Below are 25700 nucleotides of genomic sequence, written 5' to 3'. Positions count from 1 at the left end.
TGAGAGCAAATTTAATTATATTATTTTTAAAATTCCCCAAGATGCAATAAAGTGCAGTGAAATCCTTTCCGTAATCCTGATATGACCAGCTAATGCTGTTAAATTAGAATTTTATAAGCGTGGTTATATTGCATCTGATTTCACTGAATTTTACCATAAGATGATACATTTGTTTTGAACTGGCTGGAATGGAACTGAAATCTACAGTTCTTAGGCATTTACCATTCATCAAGCACCATGCTGGGCACTTTTATATACATTCCATCATTGTACGGAATGCTGGGCCCAGGTGATGCTTCACCCTGAACGTTCTCTTCATTAGTCACCACCACCACCATCACCACCGTCACCACCAACATCACCACTGTCACCACCATAATCAACACTATCATCATTGTCACCACCACCACCATCACCACTGTCACCACCACCATCACCACCGTCACCACCACCACCATCACCATTATCACCACCACCATCACCACCGTCACCACCACCACCATCACCATTATCACCACCACCATCACCACCGTCACCACCATAATCAACACCATCATCACCGTCACCACCACCATTATCACTATTACCATCACCACCAGAACAACTAATATTGAGCACTTACTCCACGTCAGGCACTTGCCTCAGTATTTGACATGTTTTCTCAGGTAGACCTCACACACACCCCATAAAGCAGACACAATTATTATCTCAGTTTTTAATAGACGAGGAAACTAATATTAGGATAAACTCAGGGATTTTCTCAAATACCCAGCTAGTGAGTGAAAGAGCTGAAAATCAAATCAGATGCTTAGTCTCATCCATTCATTCAGCAAATACTTTCTGAGAGGGTCTCCTAGTATCAGGCACCAATCCAGGGGCTGAGAGGTACAGAACTAAGAAGACAGAGGCAGGAGGTTTACATTCCACAGTGCACGTTGATGCTGGCTGTCAGCTGGGAGTTCAGCTGGGCTTGTCGACAAGAGCACCCACACATGGCCTCTCCACACGGCTCCAGATTCTCACATCATGATGGCCGGTTTCCCCCAGGGTGAGTGTCTCAAGGGAAAACTGGAAAGACCCAGACAGAAGCTACATGGCTTCTTATGATGCAGCTTCAGGAGTCCCAGAACATCATTTCTACTGCAGGGACTGATGCTAAGGAAGATACCACGGCCAGCTCAGGTTCCAGGAGATGGAACCAGGCTCCACGTCTGATGAAAGGAGCAGCCCTACATTCAGGGAGAGAAGAGCTGATGGTGGCCATCCTGGAGGCTCTACCATAGACAGGAAAGAGCTGGGAGACTCGAGGAAGAGAGAGGAGGCCAGGGTTCCCGGCACACAGTGAGTGGGCATGAGAGGAATAGGGAAAGAGGCAGGAGGAGGGGAGGGGGTCAGGTCAGAGGGCCTGGCAGACTGTGGTAAGGACTTGAACTTCATTCTAAATGTTTCTCATGATCGGATTCACATTTTCAACAGACCATGCTGGCTCTTGTGTGGACCATGCATGACAGACGGATTAGGGGAATGCTGAGTTTGTCCAGACGAGAGGTGCCGATACCAATGAAGATGGAAGGTGTGGACTGATTCAGAACATATTCCAGTGGTTGGGCTGATAAACCTGCTGGTGAGCTGGATGTAGGAGAAGAAAGAGGACCAAGGTGGACTCCTGGGTCTGGGGCTTGAGGTCTAGGGCCTGAGGAAAATACCAGCCAGGGGAGAGGGGATGCTAGTGAAAAAGAGGGCTGGGCAGAAGAATCAAGAGTTCCACTGTGGTCATTTAAGGTTGCAATGCCTGGTGTAGACATCTAAGACAGTATCAAGTCACCACAGATGGGGATGGAAGCCAAGAAGCTCAGGGACAAGGCCTGGGCCTCGGTTTCCTCAGCTGTAATGTAAAGCACACCAGCATGGCTGATGCTGGGGACCTTTCTATCTCTGACCATGTACAACTTTGGGACACCAGGGCTGGGGACAAATGTTGATGCTGTAGCAGTTTCACAGGAGGGCTGAACTATGTTCTATTAAAGGCTAGAAGGCATTGAATTTCTCTGAGCTTGCCTCATGTGGGACCAACTCTCAGGCCACCTGCTTGTTTTAGCTGCAGAAGGTTTTGAAGAAGCACTCCCACTCTGCATGTCCTGTTGTACTGTGGCTTTGCCACTCCTTCTACCAAGAGGTGGAGCTCATTTCCCCTCTATTTGAATCTGTGCTGGCCTGTAACTTGCCTTGGCCAATAGGAAGAGGCAGAAGTAGCACAGGGTGACTCATGAGGCCTTGAAGCTTTCATCTCTGCCATTTTTCATCTCTGAACCACCATGCAAAGAGGGCTGGCTACCTTGCTGGACTGTCCCTTGGAAAGAGAGCAGCCCAGTCTGCCTCCAGCTGTTCTAACCATCCTGGCTGGGGCATCTTGAATCCCAGTCAGCATCTGCATGACTGCTGGAGGTCACTGAGCAACCCCAGGTTGACCAGCAGAAGAACCACCCAGCTGAGACCTGCCCAGATTGCAGAATCATGAGCAAATAAATGGTTGTTGTTTTCAACCCCTAGATTCTGGGGTGGTTTGTTACACAGTGACATCTAACTGATACACTAAGTAAGGCCCATCTATCCACTCCCCATGTCCTATCCTAAACTGGTCCTGTTGAAGATCGGCTCTCATTCTCTGGGCAAATCACTTTCCTGGCTTAGAACACAGTTTCCTCATCTATCACAAGGTAGGGTTGATCATAGCTGCTGAAGTACATTTCACCTCTGAAAATTCGATAACACTGAAAGACCTGACTCAAAGTTAGAGTGACCATCAGGGTGTGAAAACAATGACAATGTAGTGTTCAATTCTTAAGAAGGATAATCTAACCATTGTTTTACCCACAATGTTAAAAACATCTCGAACTTTTCAGACGGTAAGCTAGGTGAAACTGGGTTTCCTGTGGTTGAGAAAGGACAATTACAAAGCTACAACACTCTAACTTTGAAAACAAAGGGCTCAAACAGGAGACCTTCTTGAGAGATGGTGACTTAGTCTGTATCTCTGTTTTTCCCGTAACAGTCCAAAGACAGGGCTAGAGCAGTGTGTCAAGGGTTTGTGAGCTGAAACACAAGAGATATTCAAGAGGGAAAGTTGAAATGTCACTTAGAAATCAGTAAGTGCAATGAAAAAAAACCAATTCAGACTGTGGCATAAGTAAATGGGAGATAAACCTTTACACTAGAGGAAATGGCACATTCAATAAATCTACCCAGAAATCCAACCACACAAAAAAATGTTGCAACAGTGCAACATTCCACCAGGCATGGGAAAGTGCCATCCTGGACATCTAGCCCCACAAAGCCTTCACATGGCTGCAGCCCCAGCTTCTCTCTGCAACCTCATGAGGAAAGTCAAGGGGAGCAGCTCGGCTAAGCCCAGTCAGTCTAAGAACCAGGGAAGGTGAAAGGACACTGCTATTTAAGGAAGAGTTTGTTATGCAGCAGCAGCTGAGTGGAACACTTACCCGAGATCTTCCCTTTTCTGTCTCCATGTCTGAAAATTCTTTCCTCAGATCTTTCACAATTGACCCCTTCTCCTCAATCATCTTTTCAAAGGTCACTTCTCAAAGGCCTCATCAGTTCTGTGTGCTGGTTGCCTCAGTAGCTGTCTTGTGCTCTGAGCTTGTGGGAACAGGATCTGGTGTGGACATTGGTGTGGCTGTGTTACAGGTGGGGTTTGTGTCAGCGGCTTGTCTTCTACCTAAATGCCAAAGTCATAACCCAGAGATCCATGTCAACATTTGAAATAAAGAATTTTTTATTAAGGTATAATTTCATGCAGTAAAGTGTATCCTGAGCATACAATTTGATGAGTTTTGACAAATGTGTAACCTTTACCCAGATCAGCTATTGGACACCCCATCACCTCAGAAAGATCCCTAGTTCCCCTGTCCAGTCAACTGTCCTGTTCTTGAGACTTTGGTTGTTATTACTTTAAATTTCCTCCTCTGTTCTTCAGATTGGGGTGCAATATTTTTCAGATCTAGATTTCCCATTTAGTTCATTTAGTAGCTTCTATTTTTCTGCTGAGATTATCTTTTAATTCACTACGAACTTATTTTCCTTGACATCCTCGAGCACAGTGATAACAGCTCTTTTAAAATTATCAGCTGCAGGGCTTCCCTGGTGGCGCAGTGGTTGAGAATCCGCCTGCCGATGCAGGGGATACGGGTTCGTGCCCCGGTCCGGGAAGATCCCACGTGTCGCGGAGCGGCTGGGCCCGTGAGCCATGGCCTCTGAGCCTGCGCGTCCGGAGCCTGTGCTCCGCAACGGGAGAGGCCACAACAGTGTGAGGCCCGCGTACCACAAATAAATAAATAAATAATAAAATTTAAAAAAAATAAAATTATCAGCTGCAAATTCCAACATTTGGGGTCAGTCCCAGTTGATTCCTGTGTTTCTTCTTATGTCAAGTGAAGAAAGGACAGAGATGGTCCCTAGCCATCTCCTTTCCAGACCAAATCCCTCTTTATTTCTGGTTTAGATTTAGGGGCACCTGCTACAATACCAGCCCCGTGAAGATAGATAATGAGGTCCCTCCCAGGATGGGGAAAGATGATAAAAGTAACCAAGGCTCCGGGAAGAGACCTTTCCCTTGTTGGTAACTGTTGGAGTCACCCTGTGTCCCTCCACGGGCCCTCGCACAGCCTGGGAGCATCTTGGGTTCCACAGGTGTCTCTTGCACAAGAGAATGAGCCATCTGCTTGGGTGGCTTCTGCTGCCTTGGTTTCCCAGGCTCTGCACAGTCATCTGCTTCTCTGCCTTGGAATGAACACTGAGGGTGTCACCTCTCACTGCCCCCTTGGCAAACTGCTGTCCCTCATTAATTGTCCACAGCACACCCAGTGAATCATTTCCACCTCACTTCTTTTTTAAATCCTTGGCACTTTTAGTTTCTATTTTTATATTTTTTTAATTAAGAATTATTTGAGGGCTTCCCTGGTGGTGCAGTGGTTGGGGGTCCGCCTGCCGATGCAGGGGATGCCGGTTCGTGCCCCGGTCCGGGAAGATCCCACATGCCGCGGAGCGGCTAGACCCATGAGCCATGGCCACTGAGCCTGCGCGTCCGGAGCCTGTGCTCCGCAACGGGAGAGGCCGAGGCCCGCATACCGCAAAAAAAAAAAAAAAAAAATTATTTGATACATACAAATAGATATACCATAATGCTGTGTAGATCATGGAGCAGAACAATAAGTAAAAACAGCTGAGGGGCTTCCCTGGTGGCACAGTGGTTGGGAATCCTCCTGCCAGTGCAGGGGACACGGGTTTGAGTCCTAGTCTGGGAAGATCCCACATGCTGAGGAGCAACTAAGCACGTGCACCACAACTACCGAGCCCGCATGCCACAACTGGTGAAGACCGTGTGCCTAGAGCCCGTGCTCCGCAACAAGAGAAGCCACCACAATGAGGAGTCCGTGCACCGCAACGAAGAGTAGCCCCCGCTTGCCACAACTACAGAAAGCCTGCGTGCAGCAACGAAGACACAACACAGCCAAAAATAAATAAATAAAATAATTTTTAAAATAATAATAATAATAAAATAAAATAAAAACAGCTGTGAACTCTACCCTGAGCCTAGAACATACTATTCTATGTGCTCCTTCCTGCCCAAACCCTCCCCCTCCCCCTCCACAAAAGTAACCACTCTCCTGAATGCTATCTCTATCATCACCTTGTTTCTTTACAGTTTCATCACAAAGCGGTAGCCCTAAACCATCTAGTGCTTAGCTGAGCCTGGCTTTTGAACTTTATGTAAATAGAACATTCTGTGTGTGTCCTTCAAAGAGTTGCCTTTTTCACTCAAGGTTATGTGTTGATACGTATAGCATTCTGCGTTCACTTTTACTGCTGTGCACCATTCCCTTATATGAATGTGCCAGACTTTATCCATCCTCTTGTGAGTGGATATTTGGGTTGTTGCCCATGCTTTGTTCTTAAGATGATGCCCTGTGGCCATCACTGTACGTACCTCAGAGGATATGGGCTGTAAGAGTTTCTCTAGAGCGTTGACTAGAGAGAGATTGCTGGGTTTGGGGTGTCACGGCATCAGCTTTATCCATGGTGTTCTGAATCCATTGTGCCAGTTGACTATCCCCAGCAATGAAAGACCTCACCAACTCTCCATGTTCACAGACCTTCTAGATTTTGCCAGTCTGGTGGGTGTTAATGGTCTTGCCTATGAGTTTAATTTGATTTTCCCTGGAGATCTTTTCATATGTTTCCAGGCACTTCTCATGGTCTCCTCTGGGAGATACCTGTTCCTGGTTTGGGCAAACATTTTTATCACCTTCTTTCACTTCTTGTTGACATTTAGAAGTTCTTTGTATATTTTCTGTATTAATCACGTGTTCATTTCATATGTGGCAGATGCATTCTCCCTGCATGTATCTTGTCTTTGTTTATGGTGTCTTAAGTTCCCGATTTAGTGTAGTAGAATGTCTTCCTCTTCTGACTTAAGAAATTCCATCCTACCCCAGGGTCATAAGGATACTCTTTTATAATATCAAATGAAAGTTTCAAGTGCAAAATGTTTTTCACATTTAAATCTTTAATTTGCTTAGAATTGATTTTTCTGTAGGGTTTGAGGTAGGGATCTAAATTATTTTTTTCCAAAGGGATAACAAATCTTCCAGCACCATTAGTGAGTGGTCTACTCTTTCCCACTGATTTATAACATCCTCTCCACATTACATCTAGTGTCCTTACATGTGTTGTCTGGATTCTATTCTGTTCCTAATTGTCTATGCTTGCACCAATATCACACTGCCTTAAGGTTTATAATAAGCTTTATAATAAGTCTTGCTATCTGATGGGGCAAGTGCCCCTCCTCCTAAATCCATTCTTCTAAAGATAAGTACCTAGCTACTCTATTCCTGCATTAGTGAACACACTCAGCTGTTTGTCATATTGCCTTTGCACTGGTGCTGTTTCATTTCTCTGGGGCACCCCTCTCCCTCTTTTCTCTGAGTAACTCCCGCTGGATCATAGGCTCAAATCAAACCTCATAGCCTGCAAGCCTTCTGGAACCATCTTGCAAGACGAGCCGGCTAGTTATTCTTTTGGTATAACCCTCTTGCATTGAGTTGTTCTTGCTTGCTACTTGCGGCGCCCTCCCCCCTTGCCTTCCACTAGCCCTGACTTGCTTTATTTTCACACACTTATCAGGAGAGAGCTGGGAAAACTAGCCTAGAGCCTTCCCTCCCTCCTGGACAGCGGTGCTGTTCCAAAGCCTTTGATCCCTTCTCCTGGAGCTGATGTTCACCGCAGCGCGAGGAGAAAGGCTCGGGGACCTCTATCTCTATTTTCCAGGCAGGGGAAGTGTCCTCACCCCTCTCTCTTCCCCCCAGCATTGCTTTCCTTCTGAATCACTGCCAGAGCTTGGGATGAGCCCAGATGGGACCTCAAGCCTGTCCCCTCACTGGGAGGACTTGGGGGGCAGACCGAAAGGTCACTCAGCCCACATGGGATCAGTCATCTCTCCGCACCAGGTCTTAGGCCTCCACCACATGCCAGCACCACGCCCAGCACTGTCCCTTCTCTTGGGTCTTAGTTAGCGGACCTCATGTCCAGCCCATCAACTGCCTTGGCTGCCCCTGCCACCATGTCCCGGGGCCCAGCCTCCTCACTGGTTGGTGTGGCCTTCACTTTGCTGACACCGACCTGCTGTCACTAGGGTGGGCTCTGGTGAGGTGGCCGTGCCAATGGCAGAGGGGCGGGCTGTGTGGCGGCCCGCTCCATAGCCTTGTCCAGGCTCTCACACCTGGACTCAAAGAGCTGCAGGCTGGCTCAGCAACACCATGGCCTCGGCTAGCGGACTCCCGTCCTGGCTGTGGAGGCACTGGGCAGGAGGGCTGGCAGCTGGACACAGGGCCCTCGGCCAGTGGGGGTTAGTGGGCAGGGCCAGGCTCTTCTATGACTCTTCCCACGCCTGCTCCGCTCTGTGCCCAGCTTCCCTCTTCGCACGGGCACAGGGTCCTCCCTTCCTCCCCCCCAGCCCCTCGGCCCCTGCACCAGTCCAGTCCCCCTTCTGGGACTTTCAGAGTCTCCCCTCCTCTTGCCTGCAGCGTGTCACCAAGCCAGGCCACCAGCACCCCGGGCCCTGCAATTGCAGTATCCCGGTCAGCAACCTGCCTCCATCCTCACCCCCACGGCAGCCTCTGCCCCCAGCGGCCAGAGAGAGGCCTCCGGATCAAAACTTTCTGCCCCTGTCTCCCACTGGCTTCAAACCCTGGCGGCAGCAGTTCAGCACAGCTCTTTTGCTGGAGTCTGCACTGCAGGGTCAGCCCCTGATTCTCCAGCCACACTGGATGGCGGGCAGCTAGGGAGGGGCCAGGTGCACCGTGCTCCCCTCTTTCCCATGCCTAGAGCCCAGCTGATGCCTTCCCACTCCTTCAGTCTCAGCGCAGGCAGCAGGCAGCCCCCCTCCGTGAAGGCTGGTCTGGCCTGCCCAGTCATGTGGCCCTTCTCCAACCCGCCCCGTGCACCGTGAACTTCTGTGCATGGTGCGGCCTGCCACACTGTGATGCAAGCATCTAGAGTTCGGGATCGGGTTTGTCTTGCTGCCTCTTGTAGCCTGAGTGTCTGCACTGAGTATGGCCTCAGCCTGGGAGATTGTGTCGTTTCTGCATTGCTGTGTTCTGGTCAGCTCCTCCCCAGTAGAATGATAGATCTTTGAAGGCAGGGACCAGGCCTTAATCCTCTCTGCCTATAGAGGCCTAGCATGAAGGAGGTGCTCTGTAACTGTTTGTTGAACGACTGAATGATTGAACGAATGAATGAGTGAATGCAGGACAGACGTCATTGTGAGGGTAGGCAAGGGAGGGACTGCACATCCATACTGACTTACCCAGGGTACCATGTGGACAGGCTATTTGGGGACCTGCAGTAAGGACTGAGGTCCCGTGTGTCCAGACACTCTGCGGGGCTGATCCAGGTCCCCTGGCTGCAGGGCTGAAGTGGAAGCATGCAGGCTGGACAGACAGGCCTGGTCCCATTCCTGGGCAATGGTCAGAGTTCGGAGAAAGCACAAAAGATTCCTGCTGCAAAATCAGACAGGGCATAAGATAGTTTAAAAATATACAAACCCGGGCGCTCTATGAAGCCAGTGGTGGAAAGGTGGGTGCAAAAGAGGCATGCGGGCAAATGAACATGTTTGGGTTTAAAAAAAGCCGAAGCATCTAACAGCCGGGGAGGTTGGCTTGAACATTCCAGCATGTTCTGTTGATTTATGGCTGTTGCTAGGTAACAGAGTACACTGAGGCGGGTGTGATTTTAAAGCTGCGGCTCCTGACCAAAGAAAAAACCATTAATCGGGCTGGGGGCTGGGGGAGAGTGTAAATGCAGCCCAGAGGACAGGAACGGTTAACAGCAATTAGAGCAAAGCCAAGGGTATCCAACCCTCCATGTCTGCAATCCTTCCCGGGTGTGCATTCAGCTGCGAGGGTGGAGAGCCAGCTGCTGACATGGCTTCTCCTTCAGAAAGACACCAGCGTGAATTTATCTTTTATTTTGCAGTAAATCGATTTAGTACGCGTCTGATTTCTGACACAGCACTGCTAGTGTGCAAAACGTATGAAGTGTGTCATCTTGATGGTCAGGATTCATTGTCTTCACTTAGGTTACAAAGGGCTCCAGCCTCTCAACAGCTCTGTTCACTTTCTGAGCACTCACTGATACTTCTGTGTACCCCGCTGGGGTTCCAGGGTGGATGAGACAGAAGTCCCCACCTGGTGAAGCTGACATTAGGAGTAGGGGTTGGGGGGAACAGATACTAAATAATAGTCACACTTAACAAACAAAGTGTATTTTATGCTGCAAAGTAAAAAAAGCAAAGCCAAGTAAAGGGGTCCAGGAGTAGGGGTGAGTGTCTTGGGGGGGCTGGTTGCAGTCGTAAATAGGAGAATCCTGGTTGGCCTCATTGAGAAAATATTTGAGCAAAGTCTTAAAGGAAGTGAGAGACTAACCCTTGGAGATAAAGGAAGAACAATACAGGTGGAGGGATAATCCAGCAGGTGCAAAGGCCCTGAGGCAGGTTGGAGAAACAGCAGGGAGGCCAGTGTGTCTAGAGTGGAGTGAGGTGGGAGGATTTGGGAGAGGGAAGCAGATCATGTGGGGTTCTCAGGCCACTGGGAGGACATCGTGGCAGGAAGAAGGGGGCACTTGGTGAGGAGGGGAAACCGCAGTTCACTGGACCATTCTGTGCCAGGTCCTGTGCTGGGGGTTTGTGCACCTGAGAGGGGTGAGACTCACTTATCTAGTCCATGGACAAGCAGGCTGAGGCCCCTGGGGAAGGGCCAGCAGGAGGTCCAAGCTGCTGACTGGCGGAGACCGAATTTGGGCCTTTACCTGCTGGCTCCTTATCTGCCTTTTCCTCCCACAAACTCCTACTTATTCCTCAAGCCCCGGCTCAAATGTTTGCTCCCTCTGAAGCTTTTGCTGAGCCCAGCTGTACTCCTTGTGTTTGGTGTCCCTGCAGCCCCAGGACCTCCCCCCCTTATATTAGGGCTTCGGATCCCTCTTCTGGACCACGGGCCCTTCAGGGCCTGTCCCCAGGCTGATTTACACCTGGTCCCCAGAGCTCACTCAGCAAATGGTTATTGAACAAATGAATGAGAGGGAAGGGGACAGGGAGAGAGGGAGCAGGTAGAGAGGGTGGATGGACATGTGCAGAGCAGCCTGTGTGTGTGTGTGTGTGTGTGTGTGTGAGAGAGAGAGAGAGAGAGAGAGAGAGAGAGAGAGAGAGACGAGTGATGTATGGGGCAGAGGGCGGTTAGCTGGGAGGAATGTACACTGCAGTTCGTGTCTCTCCCACACTCACATGCTCTTTGCAGGCCCATGTGTGGCCTGCGGCTCCAGGATTCCATCTTGCAGGTGGCAGGTGCTGGTCCCAATCCTGGAGAGCTGGGCTCTGTCCCATCATACATACATACATACATCTTCCCTGTGTACACTGGTAGCTGCCCCTGGGAGCCCTAACCCTGTACAGACCCCTGAAGGCCCCCCTTGTCTCTCTACCCGACCCCTATCACCAATACAGGGACTTCCCAGGGGCCTGGAGGCAGCTGGGCTGAAGGGCAGGGTAGCACGGCCTCCAAGAAGCTAGGATGTGCATTCTGGGGTCTCAGCCCAGCTCCAGCTCCTCTGGCTGCATCCTCTCTGACTCAGAGCCCCGTTCAGTCTCTGCTTGGAGGGGGGAATTGCAGCAAGTGTGTAGGATTTGGCACCTGGATGATGGTGACTGTGGGGAAATAGGAAAAGAATGAACTCTACCTTTGTTCATTCATTCACTCAGTCACCCCCTCAGAAACTATTGCACACTTACTCGGGCCTAGTGCTGTTTTAGCTGGGAAACCCTGTGCTCATGACGTGTATATTCTAGAGACACAGATGGAGAGGGAATAAACAAACAAGGAAATGATATTATGTCAACTATGTTATTCTAAATGATCACATAATGCTAAGTGCTGTGAGAAAAATGGAGCAGGGAAGGAATCAGAGAGTGACAGAGTTGCCATTTGCAATGGCGTCACATCCAGGAAGGCCTGTCTGAGAAGGGGATGTTTGAACTAGGACCAGAGGAAGATGAGGAGCCCGGGGCACTCATGGCCGCGCGGACGCTCCACTTCCTCAACAGCAAAGATGCTCCCATGACAGCCACCTGGTCAATTGCCAGCAAAGCACCTAGCGCCATGCCTGGCACACAGTAGGTGCTCATCATACGGCAGAAAGGACAGCTGTGAGAGCCTCCAGTTCTGGGAGTGGCCGTCCCTCTGGCTCCCTGGGCGGGAGCGGCTCATGCAGCACCCCAGCCTCAGCGACCAGCCGGTGCTCCTCTCATGCTGGTCCCAGGTCAGAATCCCGACCCCGAAATCCCGTCCCAGACCCGGGGCCCATGCCCTGCACACGGGCCTCCCCGCCGCGGGGGGCCGTCCTGCTCCTTGTGTCCATGTTTCAGAGTCTCCCCAATGCACTGGGCCCTCTCGGTGATGTGGCTGAGTGTGAGGTCCTGGCCATCAGAGCCTGGAAAACACGTGGGTGCAGGCAGTCTACTTGGGAGAGGATCCCAGGGCTCATCGCTTGCTCCCTGCTGTGGGGAAAGGGGGCTCCGGTCCACTGAGAAGTGGAAGGAAGGTTCTGGAACTGATCCCTGAAGGAGAGGGGCAGCAGCAATTCTCCAGGGATTCTTCTTCCAAATAAGTCAGGGGTGCCCAGGTGGCACTGACTCCCCGCACTCCAGGCTGCATGGGCTCAAGAGCCAGGGGTGTCGGTGAAGGCCTGGGAGCAGAACGCAGCAGGACGCCAGAGTGCTAGAGGGGACCTGGCAGCCGGGCGAGTCGGAGCCTGGCCCTTGGTCCACCGCAGCTGCCGCTAGAACCAGAGGACGGCTGGGGCTGTCGTGGCGTCTTTTCCAGCCCCAGTCTCATTCTTCAGCCCCATGACCCTGGGCAGGCCAAAGATGGGCCCTCCCTGGCCTCAGGGACTAGTCCAGGAGTGCGCAGGTGTCCAGGCTGGGGTCTGTGACTGCAGAGAGTGGGGACGGCTTTCCTGCTCCAGCAGAGATGCTGTGAGCTGCTGCTAGCCGTGGTCTCCCCACACCCAGAGAAGTCCGCCTGTAGCAGGCAGAGAATGAGGCCAGCCCCTGGGAGAAACAGAGAGGAGAGGCAGATGAGGTCCAATGAAGTTCAAGCTCCAGGGGCCATGTGTCCCCCAGGTTGGGTCTGCTTTCTGAGGCTTGGGTTCGTGTCCCCTTTTTTGCTAAGCCAGTTTGGACCGCCTTTCTGTCACTTGCAACCCGAGGGTGCTGGCCAACGCTTCCCATCATACCTGGCACCACGGGGCCCTCAAGGAGCCTAGTTCTCAGGCTCTGCAGCAAGGCTAGTAGGTAGATGCCAGCCACAGTGACAGATTCCCCCAACTCCAGCCCTGCTCCGTGACAGGCCCAGCTGCCCTCCTGTATGAATCAGTTGCCTCTGCCTTGGCTCTCCAAGGCCCTCTGGGTTCTGACAGCTCCATTGGACTTGCCTCTCTGGTTCCCTGAGGGATGCTTGGGATGGTCCTGCCACCCAGCACGGCCCCTGGCTTGACCCACCAAGACACCTGAGCCGGCCCTGCACCATGGGCCCAGGGCAGAAACTTTGTGGGGCAGCCTGCACCACTCCCTGTGAGAGCCACTGTGGTGGGAGGGAAGGAGAGGGGCTGGCCATCTGCATTGCTGACAGGCTTCCCCAATCATCCATTCGTTCATTAATCCATCCAACAAGTACTGCATAAGCTCCTACTTCCTGGCAGGGTTGGGGGGTGGGGTGGGGTGGGGGATGGGGGGTGGTAGGTGGATGGGAACACAGCACTGAACACACAAGCAAAAGTCCCTGCAACCGTGGAGCTGACATTCTCCAAGGTTGAAATGGGGGAAGCGGGGGAAACAAACAACACGAAGATAAGTTGTTAAAATATATGCTGTGTTAGTGAGAATTACTAAAGAGATTAAAAGTAAAGCAGCGCAGGGGGTATGAAATGATGGGGCTAAGTGTGTAATTCTAGATGGGGTGGTGCCCGTTTTTTAGCATGGGGAGAGGTTGGAACCCAGTGCTACAGCCAGGCTGCCGGGCTTCACCTCCCATCTGCTGCTCATGAGTGATCTGACAGAGATTACTCTACTGTTTTAAGTCTCAATTTTCCCATCTGTGAAATGGAGACACTAATAGCGCCTACCCACTGAGGTTTTGGAGGTGGAGTGAGATAATGCATTTAGAGCATTTGCACAGTGCATGCCATGTGAGTGGTTCCCCAATCTTACCTTCTCTTCGTGGCCTGAGATGTGTAGATTCCCTCATATGCTCCGTGTCCAGGAACGTTTCGCTCAGGAGAAGCGAGGAGCATGATCCTCATTTTTGGGGTTTAAACGCTAATGTGGTCTGTGATCATCTGGATGGCTCTCGTCCATCTGTCCGTCTGGTTCCCCATGAATCTGTCCCTCGAGTTTACTTGAGACCTTGAAGTCAGGAATGTGTGTTAGTCATTGGTCTCTGCTCCAATGTCCATGGCAGGCCTGATACTTAACGGTGATCAATAATTTCTAATTAAATTAATGGACGGTGAATAAATGCTGTAAGGACTCAGCAATGACTTCAAGCATTGAAGTAATCAATGAAGGCTTCATGGAGGAAGTGTCATGAGAGGGTGGCTTGGAACTGCCAGCGGGAAAGAAGAACCCCGTCTCACTGTGGAAGGCTGGGTCCTGGAGTCTCCCCTTGAAAGATGAACGTGTGTCCCCACATGAGGGTCTGGCTCTGGGCTGCTGCACCGATCTCCCAGGAGTCTGCCCTCAGGAGACTTGGAGTCATTTTTCCTGATACCGCCAGGCCTGGGTGGGACATGGGGATGAGCACGGGCCCTTCAGGGCCCTCTCGCAAGGTCTGGTCAGAGGGGTGGCTGAGTGGGGGCTGCACACTCGGCTGGCAGTGCTGTGAATTATTGATCACCAGAGAGTAATGTGCAGGCAAGGTCATCTCCCTCCTAGGCCAAACTGCTCCACCGTGCTTAATTGCCTGCTTTCCAAATTTCCCTAGGGCTGGCCTGGCGTGCGGGGATTCGTTCTGTGCCCATTTATTTTGCTTGAATCCAGTCTGTGGGGTAAAATGGGGTGCCGTCCATTTCGCTTTGGTATTAAGTTTGAAACCTGTGGATGGGATTAATTCAGGTGCTTAAATGGGGGGAGGGACTCTTGCTTTACCTGGTACTGCAAAGAGGTGTTGCTCTGAGTACCCCAACCCCTCAAGGCTTGACTTAACTTGTTTGAGTGGTGGGCTGGCAGAATCTGAGAAATGAGGAGCAATCTATACTCCCTGAGCACCTGTGATGTACCAGGCTCTATGTATATCATTTTCTTTAATCCTCACTGAGATATCCAAATAAAATAAATATAATACACCAAAGTGGGGAACCAGATGAAGAAACGGGTTTTCAAAGAAAAATGTCAGGAGGGGGTTGCAAGGATTCTTCCACCTCTTCCTGACAGGGTAGGGTGGTGGGTAATGAAGGGAAGTCATGAGGAGTGTTGCTCTGGAGGGGGCTGTGCTGAGGCTCCTATCACTGCTAAGTGGGAGGAAGAGGAGGTACCTGCCCATTCTCTGTAGCCAAGTGTGGATGGATGACTCAAAGCTTAAAATGTACCTGATGGGTTTCCAGCCAAGAAAGAATAACAGGGACCAGATTGACCTTCCCACCCAAAACAACCGAAAAACAAGACAAAACATTGGAAACAGTGGTTTTCAAGAGACTGGGCAATAGGCAGTAAAGGACAGTGATCACTGAGAAATGAAAACACACGAGGAGAGCCCATGACTGCTCCAGCTTATGCCTTGAGAGTTTCCTGGCCATGTGTCAGGGAGACATTGTCCAAGCTGAGTCTGGTAAAATCCTCAAGCTGAGGAAACTGAGCTGATATTCTGGGGAAATCCAGGAAGCTAGAGTACCCAGGGCAGAATAATGTAGAGGAGAGAGCTACAAAGAGAGAGAGAGAGAGAGAGTTCTGCAGGTATGGAGAGGTCCAGCATGAGCACTCAGCTCAGAACTGATCAGCCCATACATGGGAGGAAATTGCCCAAAGTCAGGGAAAGAACCACCCAAAAGGACCAGAGGGAACAGTGTTTCGAGCACACACAGATTTGGGAAGAGTGCCTGCTGGAAAAATTCACATTTCACAGGGCATTGGGCAGCCTACTCAGGCAAGCCTTGGAGAATAATTTGTCCCAGATTGAGAACTGGTCCAAATGTGCTTAGCAAATCAGCAAAGTAAGACTTGAAAGGATCAAACTGTTTCTGAGTTAACAACAACCCAGAACAAAGCTCAAGAATAGCTATAGAACTACAAACACACCCAGCATCCCACAAGATAAAAGTCACAATGTCTGACATTCAGTAAAAAATTACCTACAATGGAAAAGAATCTAAAAAAGAATATATATATATATATATATATAGATAGATAGATATACACACACACATATATATATGAATCACTTTGCTATATGCCTAAAACTAACACAACATTGTAAATCAACTATATTTCAAAAAAATTGTTTTCAAAATTAAAAAAATCAAAGTCAGAAAATAATGTAAAAATTACCAGCCACGCCAAGAAGCAGGAAAACACAACCCATAATGAGGAGAAAAGTCAGTCAATTGAAGCTGATCCAGAATTGACACAGATGTTAGAATCAGCAAAGATGCCAAACCAGTTATTATAACTCTATTCCATCTGTTCAAAAAGTTAGAGGAAAGATAGAACATACAATAAATATAGGTTTGGATATAAAAAAATATTTGGTTTAGGATATAAAAAAATCCTAAACCAAACTATTGCAGATGAAAACTACAATGTCTAAGATGCAAAACACAATGGATGGGATTAACAGCAGGGTAGACATTGCAGAAGAACAGATTAGCTAACTTGAAGACAGCAATAGAAACTATCCAAAAAGAAACATAGAGAATAAAAAAACAAAAATAATAATTTAAAAGAGAGACAGAGCCAGCCTTGGTGAGCTGTGAGACAACTTCAAGACTTAATATATGTGCAATTGGAGTCCCTGAAATAGTGAACAGGGAGGAAATAGAAAAATATCTGAAGAAATAATGACCAAAAACTTTCCAAGTTTGATGAAAACTATACACTTACAAATACAAGAGTGTCAATGAACCCAAGCACAACAAAAATGAAGAAAACCCACAGTAAGGCATATTATAAGTAAATTGTTCAAAATCAATAATAAAGATAAAATCTTAAAAGTAGCTGGAAAGGATGGGGGTGGGGGAGAAGAACATGTTACATACAGAGGAACATAGATAAGGATTACAGTAGATTTCTTGTAGAAAACAATGCAAGTGAGAAGGCAGTGGATCAACATCTCTAAAGTACTGAATAAGAAAAAATATGTACTGTCAACCTAGAGTCCATATCAGAAAAAAAAGTCTTTCAAGAATAAAAGCAAAATAAAGGCTTCTCAGACCTATGAAAACTAAAAGGATTCACTTCTAGCAGATCCTAAATATAATATGTTAAAGGATGTCCTTCAAACAGGAAGAAAATGATACTAGATGAAATATGGATCTACACAAAGCAATGAAGAGTATTACCATCAGATGTGGTAACTGCATAAATAAATATATAATATTTTCCCTTATTATTTTAGTCTCTTTAAAATATAATTGGCTCTTGAAACAAAAAAATGACAACAGAATGTGTGGTTATGACATATACAGCATAATGTGTCACAATCTGTGATATGCCACTAAAATAATACTTAGAGGGAAATTTATAGCACTAAACATCTATATTGGAAAAAAAGAAAGTTCTCAAATCAATTATCCTAGGCTCCACCTTAAGAAACCAGTAAAAGAAGAGCAACTTAAACCCAAATTAAGAAGAAGAAAGGAAATCATAAGGATCAGAAGAGAAATTAACAAAATATAGAACAAAAATAATAGGGAAAATTCATGAGGTCAAAAGCTGTTTCTTTGAGCTTTTGTATCAATAAAATTGATTAACCTCTTGCCAGACTTACAAGAACAAGAAGAGAGAAGATAATATTACCAGTAGCGAGAATGAGAGGGTGACATCACTACAGATCCTACAGATATTAAAAGAATAATAAGGGAATATTAAGAACACCTTTTTGCTAATAAATTCAATGACTTAGATGGAATGGATAAATTCATTGAGACAAACTACCAGAGCTTACTATAGAAGAGGATATGCTGAGTAGTCCTATAAGTATTAAAAGAAATTGAATTGATAATTTAGAACCTTTCCACAAAGAAAACTCCAGGCCCAGTCACTGATGACTTCTACAATATATTTAATGAGTAAATAATGCCAATACTACACAATCTCTTCCAGAAGATTGAAGAAGGGGAAACACTTCCCAAATCACTCTGCGAGGCAGCATTAACCTGGTATCAAAACCAGACAAGGACATTTTGAGAAAAGAAAACTACAAACCAATATCAATAATCCTCATGAAGATCAACATGAAAATTCTTAACAAATCTAATCCAACAACATGGAAAAATGATAATACATCATGACTGAGTTTATCCCAGGCGTGCCAGCTGGGTTTAACATTTGAAAATTGATCAATGTAATTCATCATATTAACAATAAAAAATCCAAACTATACAATCATCTAAACAGACACACAAAAAGCATTTGGCAGTACCCAACCTCTATTCCTGATTTTTAAAAAAAATCTCTCAACAAACTACGAATAGAAGTGAACTTCCTTAATTTGATAAAGAACATCTCTGAAAAACCCACAGACTTAATGGTCTTAAATATAGAATACTTTCCCACAAGACAAGGGGAAGGCAAGGATAGCCACTTGTACCATGACTATTCAACATTGTACTAGAGGTTAGAGCCAGTGCAATAAGGCAAGAAAGAGAAATAAAAGGCATTCAGATTAGAAAGAAGGAAGTAAAACTGTCTTTATTCACAGATGACATGATTGTCTATGTAAAAATCTAATGAGATCTACAAAAAACTACCATAATTAATAATAAATTTAACAAGTTTGCAGGATATAAGATCAATCAGAGTCTAAATTTTAAAGATATCACTTACAATATGAAGTATGGAGAAATAAATCTAAGAGATGTGAAAAACCTATGCACTGAAAATTATAAAACACAAGATAAATTAAAGAAAACCTAAATAAGCAGAAAGTGTTTTATGGGTTGGAAGACTCAATATTGTTAACACGGCAGTGCTCCTCAAATTGATCTATAGACTCAACACAGTGTAAATTAAATCTCAATAGGCTTTTTTTTTTAACTGACAAACTGATTCTAGAATTCATATGGAAATGCAAAGGATCTAAGATAGTCAAAACAACTTTGAAAGAAAAGAACAAATTTGGAGGACTAATATGATCTAATTTCAAGAACTTATTATAAAGTTTCAGTAATTGATATTGGTATTGGTGGTATTATGTCAAGGTAAACAAATTGATCAATGGAACAGAATAGAGAACCCAGAAATAGACCCACACATTTATGGCAGGTGATATGGCTGATTTCGAACAAAAATAAAAAGGCAGTTCAGTGGAGAATAAATAGACGCTTGGTGCTAAAACCAATTGTGTGTGTGTAAAAATGAACTTCTATACTTCAAAAAAAAAGAAACTTATCTCGTATCATACACAAGAATTACTTCAAAATGAACCATAGACCAAAACGGAAAACCCAAACCTATAAAAGTTCTTGGAAAAGTTAACAGACTTTTCTTAAAAAAACAGATTGTAAATATTTTAGGCTTGTGGACATTATGGCCTCCATTGCAACTATACAACTCTGCAATTATGGTGAGAAAGTGGCCATAGAAAATGCATAAATGAATGAGTATGGCTATGTGTCAGTAAAACTTTATGACTATGTTGAGTCCACTCTGGGAATGCAAGAATGGTTTAAAGATGAACTATTAATTTAACTCACTCCATTAATAGATTAAAAGGAAAAAGCCAGATAATCATATCAATAGATACAGCAAAACAAAGCAACTAGCCAAACAAAAACACCTCACATTAGACAAATTTTGACAGTAATTCTTGTTAAACTCTCCCAGAAAACTAGGAAGGGTGAGAAAGGGCACCTATCAAAACCCAACAGCAAACATATTTTCCTGTGGAAATTTAAAAGCATTGCTAGACCAAAGACAAAGAAGCCTTCTGTCACCACTGCTATTCAACTCTACCTTATACTGGAAGCAACTGAGCCAGACATAAAATGGGGAAAGATTGGCAAGAAAAGGTCCAAATTGTCTTTAGTTGCAGACATGATTGTCTACATAGAAAATCCAAGGTAATCTCTCAAACTATTTAAAACCATATAACAGTTCAACATAACTGCTGGGTACAAGACAGCACACTAAAGTCGATAGCACTTCTCCTGAACAGGAATACAATTTAGAACATACAAGAGAGGCAAAGTCCATTCACAAAGGCAGTAAAATCTATAGGGTAGCTAAGATGAAATCTAAGAACAGATGTACAAGCCCTATATGGAAGCAGTATAGCAGCACGGGTCAGAGAAGAGCCTCCAACTCAGAATGCCTGGTTCTACATTATAGCCCTACTGCTAATTGGCTTGGGTAAATTACTTGACCACTCTCTGCCTCAGTTTCCCCATTTGTAAAGGGAGACAATAATATGTACCTTTCTGGGAAGTTGGGAAGATTAACTGAGTTAAATATAAGCGTTTAGAACAGTAATTGGCACATATAAATATATAAATGTTTGCGATTATTGTTGGGAAGAAAATTACAACACAATTGAACATGAAAGAATATCTGAATAAATACAGAGATAGATCATGCCCAAGGATGGTACAATTCTGCATTAGAAAAATATCATTTCCCCCTGGTTAAATTTATAAATTCTTTGCTGTTTCATTGAAAATGACAACGGGCTTTTAAATGGGATCTGATAAACTGAAAATTTATATAGAAAAGCAAAGGTCCAAGAATAGTCAAGACAATTTTGAGAAAAACAAAGACTATACCATTTGATCTACTTGATACTGACTTATTATAAAACTATAATATCTAAGGCACATGGGCCAGATAAAAAGACCAATGGAATAGAATAGAGAGTTCAGAAATGGACCCACACATATACAGGAACTTGGTATAGACGAGAGCTGACATTATAATCAGAGGGAGAAAGATGGATTAGTCAATAAATGATTTGGATATTAGGTACTTCATGTGGAAAAGAAGTGTATAATTAGATCCCTACCTCACCCCAAACAGAACATTATGCTATAGATGGGCTAAAGGTAAATATAAAAGAAAGACATTCTATAGCTCACCTTCATAACTCAGCAGGTAGAGAAGTATTTACTGAAGAGGACACAAAAGGCAAAATACTTAAAAGAAAATATTGATAAACTTCACTACATCAAAATCAGCAACTTCTGAAGGAAAACAATACCATAAACAAATTTAAGAGAAAAGCAACAAATTAGAATAGAATGTTTGCACACACACGATCAGACAGAGGATAGGTAGTAAAATTATATAAGAAGCTCCAGGAAATCAGTAAGAAAAAAGCCGAAGGGGCAAGGGAAGATCAGGCAATTCTAAGAAGAGGAAATGGAGATTCTCAGCCTCACTAGTAATCAGGAAATGCAAATTAGACAACCCTCATCTATCAGCTCACCCAGCAACATTTACTCAATTTCAAGTGCTACTCAAAATTCGATACACTGCTGTAGGAGTGTAAATTGTTTCTTGCTGTGGCAACACGTACGAAGTTACATATACCATAACCCTGCCTCCAGGTGTCCATACTTGTTATGAGGATCCAGGTAAAGTTATGTCACTGTATTGTTGTTTGAAATTCCTACAGGTTGGAAACAACCTAAATATCCATCCAAGTGTGTGGAGAGGATGGGAAAAATAATAAATTAATTGCAGTCACTGCTCATAAATGTTTAACAACCTACTATCTACGGGAAAAAGACTGAATCTGTAGCATTTGCTGATTTCCGGGCTGTAAATAGCTCCCACCAGGGCTGATTCCTAGTTACCAGCATGACATCCCTGAACAGAGTCTCGAAGAGAAACACACAATCCGTTCCTGCAAGAAGGTTCTTGGGGCAGGCTCCAGCACACCATTGTTTTCTCCTAGCATTCGAGATCAATAAAGAAACTAGGTAGAGCTGAAAAAATAAGGCTTAGGGAAAAAGCAGTTTGCAATATGGTGCAATCAATGTGATAATGTTTGTATAAATTTTAAAATTACACAAAATGATATAATGCATGTACATGTGTTAAACAACAGAGCATGGATGAGAAGAAAACATAAATTTGGGGACAGAATTTGGAAAGAGAATGGGAGGATTAAGACTAGGAAGGGATGCAAAGGAGCTTCAATATCTCTGATTTTATTTCTTACATTAAAAGATTCTGACATATTAGATGTCATAATCTTTTTTTTTTTTTTTTTTTTTTTTTTTTTTTTTTTTTTTATGCATTGGGTGTTCGTTGCTCCGTGCCGGCTTTCTCTAGTTGTGGTGAGCAGGGGCTACTCTCTGTTGTGGTGCGCAGACTTCTCATAGCAGCAGCTTCTCTTGTTGCGGAGCATGGGCTCTCGGGCACACAGGCTCCAGTAGTTGTGGTGTGCGGGCTCAGTAGTTGTGGCTCACGGACTCTAGAGCACAGGCTCAGTAGTTGTAGCTCACGGGTTCTAGAGTGCAGGCTCAGTAGTTGTGGCGCACGGGCTTAGTTGCTCCGCAGCATGTGGGATCTTCCCAGATCAGGGCTCGAACCTGTGTCCCCTGCATTGGCAGGCGGATTCTTAACCACTGCGCCACCAGGGAAGCCCAGATGTCAGAATCTTAATACTGATTCCTTTGAATCGATATTCAAAAGGTGGGGGATTGTAATAATATACTCTAGTCTCTGTTTATTTATATCTCATTAAAATAAATACAATACAAAAAATAAAGTATGATCATGATTGTGTAAAAACAAAACTCTATCTTGAAAGGCCCCAGCATCAGACATTCCAAAAGGTTTCTGGTAATTATGTTTGGATTCAGGATGACACTCTTTCTATTTTCCTTTCTTTCCACATTTTCTATCATGAGTGTTACTTTTGCAGTGGCAGAAAATCACTAAACTTTGAGTGTGTGGCCAGATGACAGCCCTGGGTCCTTCCCTGGTGACATTGATCTTTGATGAGTCTTAGCACATTTCAGCGTTCTTGGACATTCTCTATCCAGAGGCACTGTGACCTAGACTACGGTGGGTGGCTTGGTTTTTGTCTAGCCTTTCACTGGAGAAAAGATCCATCCGGGTACTGCTTCAGGCCACCTCTCCAGGGAAAACAGATAGTTCCCAGTGGCGAAAAGAACCAAGAGACCACCTTGAACTCCCTGTGGGACCTGGGTAGTCACAGAGGGGAAAGGTGGCAGAGAGGTACTTACATTAGTACCAGCTAATATGGGCTGACTGTACAAGATTTGGATTCACACAGACCTGGGTAAATCTCAGCTCGGCCACTTACTAGTGGGTGACTTCAGAAGTGACTTGGTGCCTGTTTATTCATTTATAAAATGGGTACTGTTGTAGATTCTGCTCTAGTGCAAAATATGTGTAGTCCCTCCTTGGGGGAGGATTGTACTTATATGTGCCATTGAGGTCATGTGGTCATGTGGCCTATAGTGTCCCTCCCTGCCCTTTGAATTCATGAGTGGTGGTTATGTGACTTACTTGGGCCAATGCAGTTGTAAGAGGGAGCTCATGACACTCATCTCTTGTTCACCTCTATCATGACCCCAGCAATGCCCAAATGTAGGGCTGCATGGTCAGCCTGGCTCCCAGAGTAAGGATGACAAGGATCAGAGCTGCAGCCAACTTGTGATGGCCATGTGGCATGAGTGAGAAATAGATTCTATAAGGCACTGCATTTCCAAGGGTCATGCATTGCTGCAATACAACCCAGTCCATTCTGGCTGATACAGAGTCCTCATGTTTTGAGGACAGAACGAGATAACACCTGTAAAGTGTTTAACTACAACCAGCTGGCATACAGGGATGGAGCAGTCGGGATAAGTGAGGTTATGTTACAGTAGCAGATAATCCACAAATCTCGATGACCAAACACAGCACATGTTTATTTCTCACTCACACTACACATTTAATGTGGTCCCTGTTCTATGTAATCATTCAAAGGTAAAGCCATGATCAAGATAAAGATCGTGGGGCTTCCCTGGTGGCGTGGTGGTTGAGAGTCCGCCTGCCGATGCAGGGGACACGGGGTCGTGCCCCGGTCCAGGAAGATCTCACATGCCGCGGAGCGGCTGGGCCCGTGAGCCATGGCCGCTGAGCCTGCGCGTCCGGAGCCTGTGCTCCGCAACGGGAGAGGCCACAACAGTGAGAGGCCCGCGTACCAAAAAAAAAAAAAAAAAAGATAAAGATCATGGCTTTATCTTGACATTTGCTTTTTCAAGACCCTAAGTCAGGAGGAAAAAAAAAAAATCTGGCAAACCACACTCAGGCTTTTAAAGTTCTAACTCAGAAGAGACACCAGTCACTTTCTTTACATTTCACTACACCTTCTTACAACTATGCCTAATTTTTGAGGGGACAGGAAGTGCAAATCTATCCAGTGCGCAGGAGGAGGTTGGGAAGCAGGACATGTGAGGTCAGCACGAAGACCTGCCTGTGGCCATTCGATGAATGGTAGCTGCTGTCAGAGTTACTGTTCATGATGACATTTAGGTTGATTCCAGATGGAGACAAATGGATGTGGAAATGGCATTCTAGGCAGGGGACAAGCATGTGCAAATGCACAGTCTTGAAAGGGCCAGCCTTGCTCAGAAAATTGCAGAACAGGTCGAGCATACAGGGAATTGGCTAGAGATGCAGTTTGGGACCACATTACAAAGACCTTAGAATTTAGACTTTAGCGGGTAGAAGCTGGGAGCCTTGAAACATTTTAAGCAGGAAAGTGAATGGTCAGCTTTCAGTCCACATGAGGGAGGGGTGAGCCCCTGAATGCTGGTGGGGCGGTGAGGCCGGCATGAGACGGGGGAGGGTTTGAGAGCTCTGAGAGCAAGTCAGCAGGACTGAAAGATGGACAGGCTGTGAAGGCTTAAGGGTGAGGGGTCGAGGATGACTCCAGCTCATCGTGAGTGGGAAGGAGGAGAAGGGCCCGTCTCGGTTTCTGGAGAGGATGCCTAGTGCATTGCTGGAGGTGGTGAGTAGCTAAGATCACAAACAACGGTGATATCTTGTTTGACAAGGTTGTGGAGCAACAGGAACTCTCTTACATTATCTCTTTGGTATCAGTTACTAAAGCTCCACATACACAGATCCCAACCTCTGACAATTTCCTAATGAGCATATACGCCCAACGGAAGTAAGTCCAGGCAGACCTTTATTCATCATAACCTCCAACTGAAAACAAGCTAAGTGCCCATCACAAGGAGGGTACATTGCAGTGTATCTGTACAATGGAATACTATAAAACAGTGGAAAATGAATAAACTACAGCTGCATGTATATAAGAATGAGTGAAACTCAGAAACATAATGTTGAGCAGAAGAAACCAGATAGAAAAACATTCACACTCTATGATGCTACACAAAGACACCCACCAGCAAAATCATAGCGTTAGAAGTCGAGATGGCGATTACCTTTGGCGTGGAGAGAGTGGGTCCTGAGGGCGTCCTCATGAGGATGGCAGTGGCCTCTTTTCCTGAGGTAGGTGGTAGTTACACAATTTCACTTTCTCAGAGAGGTCCTCTCCACTCACCCTTCATAAAATAGACCCCTCCATCCATCTCCATCCCTGCACCCTGCTTTCTCTGCTCACTCATCATGACCTCCATGTTATACGTTCACAGTGTCTTGTTGACCTCACCCCACTAATAGGTCAACCCCATGGGAGCAGAGAGTTTGGTCTGTTCTGTCCTCACTACCCCTGGAATAATGCTGGAAATGGGCCTGCTCATAGCAGATGCTCAACAAATAGTCATCGTTAATGAAAGACTAGGGAGGAGGCCGTACAGAGAGAGAGGCTGGGGTGATCACGTCCATTTAACTGGCAAGGTTGTGCTTGCCTGGGGCCCCTTCACTGTTAGGACTTGAACCCAAACCGTCC

The 25700-nt window shown here is 46.1% G+C and overlaps 1 long non-coding RNA gene across 1 annotated transcript in view; it reads right to left on the bottom strand.

Annotated features, from left to right (window-relative positions):
• Positions 1–537: 537 nt before the first annotated feature.
• Positions 538–25700, bottom strand: part of LOC136794347 (uncharacterized) — a 28383-nt gene continuing 3220 nt past the window's right edge. The window contains exons 2-7 of the long non-coding RNA XR_010840980.1: positions 25234–25295; positions 13829–14023; positions 10850–12670; positions 8879–9071; positions 3498–3733; positions 538–3093 (exon numbers count right to left, since the gene is read on the bottom strand). This is a non-coding gene — a long non-coding RNA (uncharacterized lncRNA). The remainder of the gene's footprint in view (positions 3094–3497; positions 3734–8878; positions 9072–10849; positions 12671–13828; positions 14024–25233; positions 25296–25700) is intronic.

The sequence above is a fragment of the Kogia breviceps genome, chromosome 6 (assembly GCF_026419965.1).
Source record: "Kogia breviceps isolate mKogBre1 chromosome 6, mKogBre1 haplotype 1, whole genome shotgun sequence".
NCBI lineage: Eukaryota > Metazoa > Chordata > Mammalia > Artiodactyla > Physeteridae > Kogia > Kogia breviceps.
The sequence above is the reverse complement of the archived record's forward strand: the minus strand, read 5'-3'. Positions and strand labels throughout refer to the sequence as shown.